This window comes from Lipotes vexillifer, unplaced genomic scaffold, assembly GCF_000442215.2.
Source record: "Lipotes vexillifer unplaced genomic scaffold, Lipotes_vexillifer_v1.1 scaffold916, whole genome shotgun sequence".
NCBI lineage: Eukaryota > Metazoa > Chordata > Mammalia > Artiodactyla > Lipotidae > Lipotes > Lipotes vexillifer.
In genome coordinates this window covers 5,658,493-5,665,237 of record NW_006798383.1, presented here as the reverse complement: position 1 = coordinate 5,665,237, position 6,745 = coordinate 5,658,493, and positions in this window count along the sequence as shown.

Genomic DNA, 6,745 nt, shown 5'->3' with positions numbered 1-6,745 from the left:
GGCCCAGCTGCTCTGCGGCATGTGGGATCTTCCTGGACCGGGGCACGAACCCGCGTCCCCTGCATCGGCAGGCAGACTCTCTCACATCTTTTTTCTTCTTTCCCTACCACCTATCCTTCTGATTTCGCATCCAATAAGGGCAAGGTCTACCGCAGTCATGTGGCCTAACTACAGTCCCAGTCGAGATATTCATTGCATACTATCTGTGATACTGTGATTTATAATAAGAAATTTATATTTGGTTTCTGTCCCCATTTCTCGCACAAAGCTCCTAAAGCCCTTGGAATTTCCTAAATGCTGAGAGTGATAAAGGTGTCTTGCATTGTGTTAAAGAGATGACCTCTGGAAAGCACCTAAGGATGGGGGCTGGCTGTCAGGAAAATCAACCACATGATTAGAGGTTTGGAACTTCCAGTCCCACCCCTGTGATTTCTAGGAGGGGAGAGAGGCTGGAGATTCCTCTCCATTTCTTTATGTTATCCATCTATGATCTAATTTCTAGAACCCTCATTTTCACTGTGATTCTTTTCAGTCCCTCTCCTGTTGACCAAAGTCTCTCAAAATGAACTATGGCAGATCCAGTACTACTGAGGGAATTGACATATAACCTTCCTAACAGTGCATTAGACTTGATACACGTACTGAAAGAACGTTTAATAAGCACTCCTCCATTCTCTGAGTGTGCATTTATAAGTATACACACACAGAGACGCACATGCACACACACACATACATAATGCAAAGCACACACATATATGTATATGTATATAAAGTTAACACACAACTTCACAATTTTCACTGTTAGGCTATATCTTGTAAGTATGACCCCTAATTATAGTCTATTAAATCCATATTAACTCTGTTGCTGTCAACCTGTTTGCACTTAACAACAGCTTTATACCACCTATAAATTTAATAAACACATTTCTATGTCTTTATTAAAGAAAGTATTAAAAGCTGACTATGCCACGTGCAAGGATAGAGCTTGGAGGCATGTTCTTAAAGGCTAACTTGCTTTTTGTCATTGAACTATAAATCAGACACATTCAAGGAATAATAATGAAACCACCTAAAGGTGGCTTAACTTCCTTAGCTGTGCTTTGAGGATATCATGCTTTTCTGAAGTCTGGATACTCAGAATTTTCCTGGTGCCTCTAGTCTAATATCTGAATCTTCAAAACAAAACACAATCGCTCCCAGGACCTATCTTTCTCTGCTACCTGTGGTCCTGCACAGTTTCAAGCCACCATGGAGAAGACCAGAACATTTTCCAGCAGAACTTCACGCAAGGAGCAATGTCCCAAAGTTGCTTCAGTGGAATACGTTTTGATAAAAAGGTACCAGAAACCTCTCACAAATAGGTTAAGCATGCTCACTGTAGGAAACGGGACCTTGATATTTCCTGGGGTTTCCATGGATGGCTTCTTCTCTGCATGCTGGTCTCAGCTCAAATGTCACCTCCTCAAGGAACTCTTCCTACTCTCCCATCTCTGCCTCTTAAAAGCTGTGGGATCTTAAAAAGCAAATTAATGTCTCTGGGGAGGAGATATGGGAACATATGTGTGTGTGTAACTGACTCACTCTGTTGTAGGGCAGAGGCTGACACACCATTGTGAAGCAATTGTACCCCAATAAAGATGTTAAAAAAAAAAAAAAATGTAATTCTCTTAGAGCAGTATCTTTGCTCTATTAATAGTAAACTCTATTCTTATCACTACTATTATTGTTATTTGAACACTTGCTTTTCTTCCTCACAGTCATTCTAACAAATTTACCTATTTATTTTCTTCAAAGCATTATTATTATCTCAAATTACTGTTCACTGCTGTTCCCAGTTTACTTGTTGATCTTCAGTAACCTTCAACCTGACAGGTAAACGCCATAAAAACACACTTCTGTCTCTGCATGACTGCATTCCCATTGATTACAATGGCATCTGGCACCACATACTCTGTCAATACCATCAGTTAAATGAAGGAATGCTTGCACAAATGAATGAAAGGCAGTCTCCAGAGTACTATCATAGCTCTAGTATTTCTTGGCATATGGAAACACCAAACACCAACTATTCTAAATTTTTGAATTTGGGAATCCTAGACTTGGCAATCCTGGCCATCCTAGACTTCATGGAATCAAGGAACTCTATATTCCTAAATTTTGTCTGAGCGCTCCTCATAATATTCATGTCAGATTATGAGAAAGAAACAGAGTTACATTCAAAACTGAAGACAATCAATCTAATAAAGAGAGGAAACTCCTAAGAATAGGAACCTAGCAAGTGTATTGTAAAGTAATTCAATAGCTCCCAAAAGGAAAGATGGGACGCCACTGTACAAGCATAAACACTGGGCTATTTGAGGCTAGTCTGCCTGAAGAAAACTATCTAGTCCTTGATTCACACACAAAAAGTATAAAATAGACTTTAAAATATTCTGACTAAATAAATTGTGGTATTTTATACAATGGAATATTCTGAAAACCTCAATAAAAGAATAAGATAGATCTTTATATGGCTTGAGAAATACTTGTTAGTATTTTTGAATAAAATATTCAGAGTAATTGAGGAATTATAATGGTTTGTGTCATGGAGATATACTCAAAATATTAGTATTTTCTCCACTTGGATATATGCATACTGCATGGGTGGGTATGCGTGTACGTCTGTAAATAAATAGGAAAAGGTCTGGAAGAATGCTCGGAAGTCACAATGGTTGTCATCTTTAGGAAGGAACAGAGAACAGAATTGTTTGAGGTAGTCTAAGCGGTCTCTGGCCTTATTTGTAATGTTAATTTTTCTCAACAAAAACATATCCATGGGCTTCCCTGGTGGCGCAGTGGTTGAGAGTCCGCCTGCCAATTCAGGGGACGCGGGTTCGTGCCCCGGTCCATGAAGATCCCGCATGCCGCGGAGCGGATGGGCCCGTGAGCCATGGCCGCTGAGCCTGCGCGTCCGGAGTCTGTGCTCCGCAACGGGAGAGGCCACAACAGTGAGAGGCCCGCGTACCGCAAAAAACAAAAACAAAAACAAAAACAAACCAAAAAAGAAATATCCATGCCTTGTTTGAATGATAAATTGATTTAAACCTAAAAATTTAAAAAGAGAGCACATTTTCCACAACTGCGGAAACTGCCCTAAAAATTCTGCTTGCATATTAGACTTCTGAGTGGTTAATACAACTGTAATACTTATCAGTACAGCTTAACTGAAATGAAGATAGTTTGGCGCAGAGTATCCTGAATAAACACGCTATATTGAAATGAGTTTGGCTTCCTTTTTCAGGTGCATATAAACATGTTTATAAGTTAAACAATTTGGTGGCAGGCTGTTAGCAAACTGGCGAGTGTTTCTCCCCTAAAATCTACTCTTCTTCTCCTTTAACAATGAACATCTTTTTGTTTTTCTATTTTAAATTTTGGGGCTTCTCTTCCAGTCTCTAAACCCCCTCGAAGATCACTGATGGTTTCACCATGAACACCTCAGTTCAGTTTTCTCCAGACCCTTGAATTAACTTTGCTTGGGTCTATGAGATACAAGTTCATTTGACTGTTGCTGAAAAAAAATTATTTCCCCTTGTACACTGGATGTTTGGGCATTTTGATTTTTGTCTTGTTTTGTTGTTGGTAATGAGAAACAAAGCTTGTACTATCTTTTCCACTGGGGACAAAATATATTTGACAAAGACTGGGAAAAGAGGAACTTGCAAGTTTGTCTCTTCTATATTACAGTAAATATACTGCTATCTGCCCCAAACAGCTGTGCTGTCTCTTGTTTGTTTTCGCTTAGTTGCAAACAGTTCGTCGCCCCACCTGTCGCAAAAGTCTCAGTAGATTAGGCCTTCGTTTAGGTTTGGCCCTTTCTTCCACCTCACATGCCTCCCAGTTTTTATGGAGCTCACCGTGAGCACCCCAAGATGTGACAGTTGTTTCCTCAGTCGATTTCCCCTTTCCTTGTCCTTCTGGAATACTTGTGATGGCTTGTATGGTCAGATTTTCAGCTTTTAATGTTCTATCCCTTTCGAGCCACATCCTTTCAGAGCCACTAGTTAAAAAATCCTTCTTTTCTATGAATTTTTTTGAAATCTGGTCTACCTCTCTCTGTTGCCTACTATAAAATCCTCCCTGGAGTGGTCACTTTCTCCCAGGGTTCTCATGTCCTCCAGAGCACCAATACATTCTTCTTTCTTGGCCATAATTATATCTAGAGGGGCAGTTACACTCACCGCTTTCTCCACCACTGACTCTGTCAGATGCTCACTCTGACTCAAATGAGATTTCCAGCTGATATCTGGATAACTGATGTCTGCTAATACCACAGTATTTGGAAATGTTTGGGTTTTGTCTGGGTTTTTTTTTCCCCCCTGGCCAGAACGTCCCTTAGTAATCCTCATTAGTGATTTCACTTTCCATTTCTCTCTACTTTTAACCTTATCCAAATATCGTACCATGTGTGGGGCCTGAGACTCCTGACAGCTACATGGAAAGATTTTCCCTCAAACCCGAAAGCAAATGGGACTTTTAAAAAAAACCTGGCTGTTTCTGTTCTTCTTAAGAAGAAAGATTTTTGTGTCTCTCCCAAGCAATAAGCTGCAATAAGGAAGAAGAAACATGCAAAGATTGAAAATCCTCTTGTAAATGTCTCTTATGCTTAGAAATTATTTTTGATACTTTTTTCCTATATTTTTATAAAAGAATGAGGAAAAACAGCTGTAACAGAGACTGATGTGTGTTCACTATTCCTATGGCTCTTTTTATCTAATTTTCCCCAGTTTCATTGAAATATAATTGACATATAACATTTTATGAGTTTAAGATGTATACTGTGTTGATTTGATAAACTTATATACTACGAAATGATTACCACTATAGTGTTAGCTATTCCTACTTCTTCCTTCTCCTATGTGCACAGCTAGGTTACATTTTCCAGTGGTCCTTGCAAAGTAGGCGAGGCCATGCAGCTGGGCTCTGGCTGTTGGAATGTAAGTGATGTGATGTCCGCGATTTCAGGCCTTGTTCCTATAAAACTTCCCGCTTGGTCCTATATTCTCTCTTCCACTGCCTCCGCCTGAATTCAGAGGATCATGTGGCTAGATCCTAGGGATGATGGCAGAGCCATACAATGCAGGAAGCTTACCTCCCTGCAATATGTATGGAGAAGAATACTTATACTGCTAGCTACCACTTGAATCTGGTATCTGCCTTCACAGCCCACCCAAACTATACTTAATGACTTTAAGCTTTTGAATCCAGGTTATATTTTTAATCCACATACTCTTGCTCTCTCTGTTGTATTTGGTCCCACTGACAACAACTTGCTTCATCAAGTTCTCTCCATCCTTGAATTTCACGGCATTACCTGTTGTAGTTCTCATCTTACCTCCTAAGGTTCTCTCCATCTGTTAGCTCTTGTTTCAATGTGGGTATCCATGAAGCTCCATCACCACCTACTTATCACTCAACATGCTCACCTCAGGTATTTAATTCCATTTCTATGTTTTTAAACTAACATTTAATAACCCATTTCAAATTTTGGTCCCAGTTTCTAACTTTATGTTTTTTAATAACATGTTCTGCTTCTGCCCTGTGTACTGGTAATAGTGTACTACTTACCCTTCCATGGATACGCTAAATTCTTGCATCCCTCTCTTTCCATATATTAGTTTCTCTGCCTTTCATGATGAAACTCCTATTTTCATCTCAAGGAACTCAATCACCACTGCTTCTCTGATCATCCCTCCCGGGCAGAATCGGGAACTCTCCTGTTTATGATCTGTTAACTTCCATTCATCTTCATCATTAGCATGTAACACTATGTTTATTACAGCCACCAAGGCTGTGAATTCTTCAAAGGCAGGTTTCATATATTACTCGTTCTTGTCTACTCCATTTTTCAGCATAGCAACTTCCACATAACAAGCACCCAGTGCAGGTGAATTGAAAAACTATGAAAAGAAATGATAGTTTACTAAAACTCTCCTTTAACATATACCAAAATTTGGAAGGATTTCCTTTTCTGGGCTACACCCCAGCAATATAGGGACAACTCACCCAGCTTTTAGCCCTCTGTCAAAAGTGCCAAAGAGAATACTTTGTTAGTTTGAAATAATGTGGCTTGATTGGTGGTTGTGGTCAATACGAGGGGTTTTGCTTCTAGTCAATACTGGAGGCTTCTGTGTGACTACTGGGTCCCACAAAGTATTTGAGTGTTGAATCATTTATATTACCTTCATAGGGACAGAAGTATTGTGGGGACATGGCTCTATGCTATTTTTTTTAATACATCTTTATTGGAGCATAATTGCTTCAAAATACTGTGTTAGTTTCTGTTGTACATCAAAGTGAATCAGCCATATGCATACATATGCACGCGTCCCCTCTCTCTAGAGTCTCCTTCCCACCCTCCCTATCTCACCCCTCTGGGCGGTCACAAAGCACTGAGGTGATGATCTCCCTGTGCTATGCGGCTGCTTCCCACTAGCTATCTATTTTACATGTGATAGTGTATATATGTCTATGCTACTCTCTCACTTCTCCCCAGCTTCCCCCTCCCTCCCCGTGTCCTCAAGTCCATTCTCTATGTCTGCGTCTTTATTTCTGTCCTGCCCCTAGGTTCATCAGAACCTTTTTTATTTCTTTTTAGATTCCATATATATGTGTTAGCATACGGTATTTGTTTTTCTCTTTCTGACTTACTTCACTCTGTATGATAGACTCTAGGGCCATCCACTTCACTAGAAATAACTCAGTT